Source organism: Kogia breviceps, chromosome 12, assembly GCF_026419965.1.
Source record: "Kogia breviceps isolate mKogBre1 chromosome 12, mKogBre1 haplotype 1, whole genome shotgun sequence".
Lineage (NCBI taxonomy): Eukaryota > Metazoa > Chordata > Mammalia > Artiodactyla > Physeteridae > Kogia > Kogia breviceps.
The window spans coordinates 44,623,071-44,632,283 of NC_081321.1; positions in this window are offsets into that span (position 1 = coordinate 44,623,071).

Consider the following 9,213-nt stretch of genomic DNA (forward strand, 5'->3'; position numbering starts at 1 on the left):
TACCCCTTTGAAAAACTGTGCCAGTGTCTTTCCTCCCGTCTCATTGCTACAGTGAGATTCATTTTTTAAATGGGGACTGGAAGAGGTGATGAGCTCAAGGACAGAGACGGGAGTTCCTCCATAAAAGGCTGGAATACCCCAAAGAAAATGAAAATGAGGTTTGTTCCCCCAACAAGCAAGTAGCTGTCAGGACCTCTGGATGTGCCTACACGTCTGTCCCTATTTTTCCATGTCCAGCTTTTACACCCATGACCATAAGCTTCTGGCATGGACTTTGCCCCAGAGGGACACACCTAGCTTTTTAGTAGCTGGTGGGGATGGGTAAGGAAAAGCATAGTCAGAGGGGCAGGGGACACCGTGCGGCTCGGACTCCATGTAGTAGGCATATGGCAGGTGCTGCCTAGAGTGGAAGCCCAGCCCTCCTCAGTCTTTCCTGGGGGACTGAGTAGGCAGGGCGACCTGGTGCAGGACAGGACTATTACAATGGTCAATGCCACTCCCTAACAGGAATAAAAGAGCCACATCCTCCTGTCCTGCATCGCTGAAACTGACTGGGGGAATGGAGGGAAGCAGGAAGGGAAGGTGGGGCAAGAAGGGGGCACAGGCTGCCTTCTCCCTTCACTCTGCCTTCCTCAAGCTTCGGGAAAAGGGAGCACCTGTCACTTCCTGTAAAGTCACAACAGAGGGAGCAATAAGAATACTGATTACAGCAACCTTTAGCAATCAGGCAGTATGTACTACGGGCTAGGCAGGCTCTAAACACTTTACATACACTAATTCACTTGATGCTTACAATATCCCCATGAAGCAGATACTATTATCATCCTACATTTTCTAGATTAAAAAAAAAGTTAAGATTTTAAATAACTTGGCAGGGAAGGGAGAGAAGCAGAAGCAGGGCTGGGAGAAGGCACCTGCCTTGGATTTAGATTTGAAAGGAATGGGAGTAAGATTGGTTGGAGGTGGGGAAGAGGGGAAAAAAAGCAGCCCCCACATGGGGCACCCAAAGATGTGAAAAGAGTTAGAGGCCGGTTAAGGCAGGACTCACCCAACACTGGAACTAGGGTGTAACTTCAGGGTCTCCTGGAGAATGGTGGATGAAATCCCAATTTGACAGGAAGGGGGCATAGGAGTCCCAGGCCCCAAGGCTGGAGAGATGCCCTCGTTAATGGGAGCTGTCCATGGTGTCGGGGGAGACAGGAAATATTCGACCCTCCTCTTCCCAGTGGCCACGACTCCGACCTTCCTCTGTGCAGCCTGGGCTCCCTGTGCCAGTCAAGCCAGGCGAGCCCCGACGGGCTGCTCAGCACAAAGTCAGCTGCTCAGCACAAAGTCCGAGGCTGTTCCTGCTGAGGGTGTGGCTCGCTTAACCCTTCACAGGCCTGCAGCCCCAGAGGGAGACTCTCAGTTGCATGAGAAAGCCCCCTCTAGGCAGGAAGGGGTATCTGGCTGGCCTTAGCTGAGGGGTTCAAGCCGAGTTCTTGCTCCATTGCCCCCAACATTTGGAAATGAGGGCAGAAGGGGCAGACTGTGTAGCCAAGGAAAAGCTTTTCCCAAAAGTCAGGAATACTGTCAAAGAGGAAGTTAGGCTGGGGTGTCTTCTGACCAAAGAAGTAGTACCTCCCTCAGACCTACCCTTCCTATCTTGTTGGGAGCCAGGGGGGTATTGATGACATTACTGGAAGAACTAAGCAGACAAAATCCCCAAATTTCTCTCCACTTCCCTCCCCCCATGAATCAGACCCCATCGTACAGGTCCAAAGATTACAGTTAGTGATAACACCTGACATTTCATTCATTCAGTGAACTCCCACCTGTGTCACCTCATTGAATCACACCACCCTGTGAGGGAGGCAGTGCAGACTCACTCCATTAAAAAGGAAAACTGGAGACAAACACCGAGGCTCAGAGAGGTTACACAATGTGCCCCTAGTTCCACAGACAGCACATGGTAGAACCAGGAACAGAAAAATGCAGCTTCCTGACCCTAAGTTGGCCACAAGTTCCAGCCCAAGTCCTTGTATTTCTCATTTTATTCCTTCTTCTGTGCTAGAATACCGGATAAGACCCTGGGATGCTCTTTCCTGGGCACTACCTCGGCTGGAAATAACTGCCTCCAGTGGACGAGAAGCTTTAAAATCCTATTTCCCAGAGTACCCCCTCATCCACTCAGGAAAATTCCTAAACAGCGGGCTCCCCATGCCCACCGTGCTGCCTCCCAGGCATATGCACAAAGAGCAAATTAGGTAATTACTAAGTTAGCTGAAGATAGAGACTTGATTGATTCTCCAACTCCCAGCCACAGCTGCTTGGTTCAAGGTCCAAACTCTATTGCTCTCACAGAAGCACTCTGCGTAAGCCTGGCCCATCAGCAATTCCATTACCAACCTGCCCTTAAATAAATTATTGATCTACTAAATATATATATATTTGAAGGGGGTAAAAAGCAAGAGGCGAGAGAGAGAGAGAGAGCTGAGTGGAAGTGACATCAGAACATAATGCCATGTACAGGGAGAGCAGTATCACAGCAGAGGCAGAAATGACTAAAGATCCCCTATTTTGCAGTGCAGGAAACATACCTAGAGTGAGAACCCACTCTCCTAGGATCACACCGCTGCAAACCTGGCAGAGCCAGTACCAGAACACAGGTCTCCTGTTCTCCAGGCCAGGAATCTGCAGCTGCCTACAACTGAGGTTCATTTGTGTCCATCCACAGACTCATTTCTCGAGTGCCTACTATGTGCTCACATGAGAGAAGTGACTCTAAAATGAGATGGCAACCTCAGGCTTAGAAACAATGGCATGAACATCACAGCTAGGGTGACCAACCATCATTGTTTGTCTGGGACCTGAGATGAGTTTTCTGGACATGGGTATTTTGAGTGCTAAAACCAGGAAAGTTCTGGGCAAACGGGGATGAGTGGGTCATTCTAAATTAACAAGGTACAAAATACACATCCAACTCAGCTGGCATTTGAAGATCTGTCAAAGCACTCTTGGGGTGGAGAGGAGGCACAGGGGATGTGGGGTTGTGAGCTCCTGCTTCCCAGGCAAAACTGAAGCAACTGGAGCTTGTTCATCTTCCTCCACTCTGACTCTGAAATTCCCTTCCTTATCCACCCATTAGAATTTCTAGTCTGTGTAGGGGGAAATGAGGGTACTTTTTTTTCTTTTTTTTTTTTGCATTGGGTCTTCATTGCTGCGCGTGGAGTTTCTCTAGTTGTGGAGAGCGGGAGCTACTCTTCGTTGCGGTGCACGGGTTTCTCATTGCGGTGGCTTCTCTTGTTGCAGAGCACAGGCTCTAGATGCATGGGCTTCAGTAGTTGCAGCACACGGGCCCTAGAGCACAGGCTCTGTAGTTGTGGCGCACGGACTTAGTTGCTCTGCAGCATGTGGGATCCTCCCGGACCAGGGATTGAACCCGTGTCCCCTGCACTGGCAGGGGGATTCTTAGCCACTGCGCCACCAGGGAAGTCCCATGAGGGAACTTTTTGAGGTGATGGAAATGCTCTATAACATAACTGTGGTGGTGGTTACACACTGTCTCCACTTGCCAAAACTTAGCAAAGTTTAAAACTGGTGAACTTTTTTGTATTGTACAATTTTATAAATTATACTTCAGTAAAGCTGGCAAAGAAGAATTAGAAGCAGCAGCAGCAATTCTAAACCCTTCAATGCTGATTTCTGAGACCTGTGAGGGCGGCAATCTAATTGGTCTAATTCACACTCACTAGTCCTCCCAGGGACATTCACTTTTTAAAAAGATGTTACACAATAAAAACACAGGAGTTTTCAGACATGGTGGAGAAGATATTTGGTGGTAGAGGGTCTTTTTGACTCTCACAAACTATCTGGTGTCAATTAGTAACAACATTGATCAAGTACAGTTGACCCTTCAACAACACAGGTTTGAAGTCCCTGGTCCACTTAAACTCAAGATTTTTTTCAATAAGTACATACTGCTACTACATGATCCATGGGTACCTGAATGTGCAGATGCAGAAGCACAGATACAGAGGGCCTTCAACTGTAAAATTATAGGTGGATTTTCCACTGGACAGAGGGTTGGAGACCCTAACCCTCCCCACCCCCGATTTAAGAGTCAACCGTACTACTATGTGTCAGGCAAGAAGCTAAATGCTATACAAAGTGAGGTCCACAGACCAGCAGCATCTGAATCACCTGGGAGCTTATTAGAAATGCAGGATCTTGGGCCCCAACCCAGACTTACTGAATCAGAAGTCTGCAGTTTAACAAGCTCCCCAGATGATTCCTAGCATGTTAAAGTTTGAGAAGAACTGCTTTACACACCTTATCTTTTTTAATCCTCACTAAAACCTTATGATCTTGCAAACCTGGCAATTATGCTTTAAGTTTCTATTAATTCAACCATTGATGACCATCCAATGTCTCTTATTTACCTAGTTTGGTTGTAGAAGAGGAGAAAAGATGTCATCAGTGTGCATTTTAATCTACATAAATTTACATAACCCTGTTTTCTTCCTATTTCACCAACTGTCTTTGAAAAATGGACAGTGGATTTCCATGTAGTCAAAGTAACTCAGAAGAGACAGGTACAGAATTAATGCAAATGCTATAACGGATTCCCAGAGCAAAGAAAATAGCCAAAACATAAAAGAAAATGGAAGGTACCAGACTCCTTCCTACTGCAGAAGCTGGGCCTAGTCATAATTGAAGTTTTTTCTTTGTTTTATTTTTGCTGCATTGGGTCTTCATTGCTGCACACTGGCTTTCTCTAGTTGCAGCAAGCAGGGGCTACTCTTCGTTGTGGTGCGTGGGCTTCTCACTGCGGCAGCTTCTCTTTTGCAGAGCATGGGCTCTAGGCGCGCAGGCTTCAGTAGTTGCAGCACACGGGCTCAGTAGTTGCGGCATGCGGGCCTTAGAGCGCACGGGCTTCAGTAGTTGCAGCGCATGGGCTCAATAGTTGTGGCGCATGGGCTGTTGCTCCGCGGCATGCGGGATTTTCCCGGACAGGGGATCGAACCCGTGTCCTTGCACTGGTGGGCGGACTCTTAACCACTGCGCCACCAGGGAAGTCCAAAATTGAAGTTTTTATTCCATGCCCCCTAATACTCACTACAGCCCTGCTCCCTTTCACCCTACGTAAAGCTCTTAGCAGGCATCTCACAGCTGGATCCATAGGTCTTCCCCTCGCCCCAATCGAGAAACAAAAGAGATACTTTATGCCATTAAAAAGAGAAAAGAACTAAAGTACAGAGTAGCTCCCTGAACCAGGAATAACCTATACATTGTTTTCCTATGAGACAGCACAGTGGTACAACCCTCTGCTCCTGCAAGAATACCCCTTAGAGATCTGGCATCCTGGGAAATCATCCAGTCCAAGGAAGTAGACCAAGACAGACCCAGGATGGGGAGCAGTAGTTAAGAAAAAAAGGAAAATAAATGGCATGCAAAACAATCTCATTAGAAAGATGAAACAGAAGAGCTATTTGCTGATTACCTGAAAACAAGAGATCAAATAAGAAAAGTGCATGTTCAGGACTTCCCTGGTGGCACAGTGGTTAAGAATCCGCCTGCCAATGCAGGGGACACGGGTTCAATCCCTGGTCCAGGAAGATCCCACATGCCGTGGAGCAACTAAGCCCGTGCACCACAACTACTGAGCCTGCGCTCTAGAGCCCGCAAGCCACAACTACTGAAGCCTGTGTGCCTACAGCCCGTGCTCCACAACAAGAGAAGCCTCCGCAATGAGAAGCCCGCACACCGCAATGAAGAGTAGCCCCTGCTCACCGCAACTAGAGAAAGCCTGCACGCAGCAACGAAGACCCAACACAGCCAAAAATAAATAAAATAAAATTTTTTTTAAAAGTACATGTTCATTAAGAGAAACCACTATATAGTCTATAAAACTTTATTAAAATTGGGATTACTTACAAACTTGTACTATAAAAATGAAAAAATATATAATAAGACATGGTTTTTTCTTACAGGAAAGAGTGAAAATGAAGACCCATGGCAAAGAGTCATCCCTGATCCTTTTGTTGCTTTCAAACATTCATGAACTTATTTTAAATATAAATGACAAATCTTTTAAAATAACGCTAAGGCATTACCCACAGGCTAAAACTTACCCAGTAACTCCCTATTTCACCATCAATTCTAGAAACTTGATAAAAGGAGGCAACTGCAGGCTATAACAGTTCTAACATTCACATTATGAGCTATCTATTATGTTAATAAGAAAAGAATGTTGCCCATGCTGTAGAAAAGTTCAGAGAAGGTGGTTTCACCATTTTCAAGTTATTGTCAAGAGTGTGAAAAGGAAGATGAGACACATGGGCGGGGGGTATGGGAGACAAAAGCCCCAAATCTGGGGATACTGTGTGCCATCCCCTTTCCCACTAAAGCTGTGTGTTGACACTGGTGTGAATCTGCTTTGTTTATTCCCAGCAGGCTCTGGCTCCCATCATATAAGGCACCAAACTCCCTTTTCAAGGTAATAACTGTCTAGAATCCAAATCAACAGCAACTGAATCCGTAAGCTAAGTTACCAAGAGATACCCCTGGAACACCACAATTGCATAGGTTTCCCTAAAAATCAATTTCTGCTATATCAAAACATAAACAAAAGGTTTTAGGTGCATTTGCCTTGTGCAATGGCTATTTTATGTTTATTACTTGGTTTCAGTGCCTATGTAACATGAAGGCATAATAAATCTGGCAAACTGTCCTCTCCTTGGTTCAGATAAAATTCTTGGCATTTCAATATAGGTTATTATCTCTTATGTCAGACCTGAGTCCAAAGGAATACTAGAAGGACATTTAATTTCCTTTTCTCCTACTTCAACTTTCACTACTCAATTCAGAGAAAAGTTATGAGTACATAGCTAGGAACCATTTTTACGTAGCATCCGCCTGAGCCCATCATTTTTTCTGGAACAACAAAAAGATTGAGGGCAATTGCATAATCCATTCCCAAGCCTTTTATGGATATCAGGGCCTGGGGGAACTATCTGGCCTATTTGGATCCTTTCATTCATCAACTCTCTATTGTATATGTAAAGTGGGGATTGGGTTGAAGGGAACACAGTCGATGAAGACAGGGCTAGGCCCTAAAATGGGATGTATTAGCACAAAATGGTGGAACACTGGGACTCAAAAGTCTATCATCAGCAAAATCCCGTAACTAACATAAAGGTCATGAATTTGAGGGGAGAAATAAACTAGTTTTGGTGGGATGAAGTGGCTGATAGGAATTTCTTATTAGAAGATAACAAAGTTTTAAAATTTTCCTTATTATCAGTCATTGGTTCCATGGGTCTTCTGAAAGTAATCTGAGTGGGAAAATGAAGGGGAAATGTTTTAGGCCACTTGGCTCTTATATTCCCATTAATGGGAGTCATGCTCTACACAACTTCGTCGGACCCATTAGGGGCAATAGATTTCTGATGCTGATGGGACCCTGAGCCCTAGGGCCAATTTACAGCTTGATATTTGCCGAGCAATATGCTGACATGGCAGCAGACGTAGCTCCAATGTCCAGCTCACTCCACAGTTATCCCTTCAATCCTTCTTGATGAGATCGGTCTGAGACGAGACTATGCTGAAACTGCAAGAGCTGTAACTAAAAATTAAGTGGGGCCTTCAAGTAGTGACTGAGCCAGCAGACTAAGTGGCCAAAAGGGAGACAAGAACAGCTCCTAAAGAAGGTTTACGGAGTCAAGCAATCTCCAGGCGCACAGAGGCTCTGAAGCATCTGGGGCAGAGCCACACAGGAAGACAGGGCAAGGACACACAGCACACCAGAGGCACCGTCCTTCACTGTCTGAGAGCAGCTCTCATGCTGCAGGACCCATTGTCATTGCCACTGCCTACAGCTCAATTCTCCAACTACCAGACAGGGAGTAATAAACCGAGTTTGATTCTAATCATCCCAAATTCAAACACAGTGAGAAAAACTCATCTTGAGATGGAAACTGTATATCACAAGGGGTTTACTAAACAGAAAAAGATGAGAATCTTTCTCTACTTCACAATGCTTTCTTGCTGAAATAAAGACATGAGTCAGGAAAAGTCACACTGGAGGCAAGCAACCATGTCCCTAAGTAGTTATATGCAGAAGGCACCAAAGTCTCCAGGGAATCCTCAGACCATTTGTACACCCGAATTATTTTTTCAAATCAGCTTAGGCTCAAATATGCTAAGTCTCAATATCTATTAATGAGGAAAAGAATAGTAAATTTCAGAGGTCTTAACAGTTCTTTGTAGAGAGATAAAATGTTACCATGTACATAATTCACAAAGATAGAAAGGTTTCCTAATATAAAGCAACTTTAACCCATGGCATCTGTCCAAATACTGCTTATTTTTCACTTTCTGCTATATGTCTATTTGCTGCCAACTGAGGTAGTTGTCACTTTAGGACAATTTAAAGCTGTGGGAAACACTGGAAGAAAAAAATCAACTGGCCACCTGGAGGGGAATCTCAGAACTGACATTTTGAAAGTCTGTAATGGAGTCCAGAACCTTTCAACATTATCTGTTAATGGCTGGTCTGAAAAAGTCATTATAGCTTTTTAAAAAATCATCTGGGGCTCCCCTGGTGGCGCAGTGGTTGAGAGTCCGCCTGCCGATGCAGGGGACGCGGGTTCATGCGCCGGTCCGGGAGGATCCCACATGCCGCGGAGCGGCTGGGCCCGTGGGCCATGGCCGCTGAGCCTGCGCGTCCGGAGCCTGCACTCCGCAATGGGAGAGGCCACAGCGGAGAGAGGCCCGCGTACCACAAAAAAAAAAAAAAAAAAAAAAAAAAAAAAAAAAAAATCATCTGCCTTCTCCATTATCATGGTAAGCCAGTCAGTCCAATGCTGTGCTCCTGCCATCAGTGTCTATCTTCCTGAATAAAGTAATTATAGCTTTTTCCAAGGTATGAGGGTGAAGATCACAAAGACAGAACCAAGCGAATGACAGAGACTTGGGAATTTGCTCCCTTATAAATGGCACTGCTTGTATATAAGGGTACTTTCCAATGACAAAAGAAAGTGGAACCAATGCCACCGTAATAAAAGGGAGCATGAACCTCTGGTCAGAAATGGAATTGTAGGGCTTCCCTGGTGGCGCAGTGGTTGGGGGTCCGCCTGCCGATGCGGAGGACGTGGGTTCATGCCCTGGTCCAGGAAGATCCCACATGCCGCGGAGCGGCTGGGCCCGTGAGCCATGGCCGCTGGGCCTGTG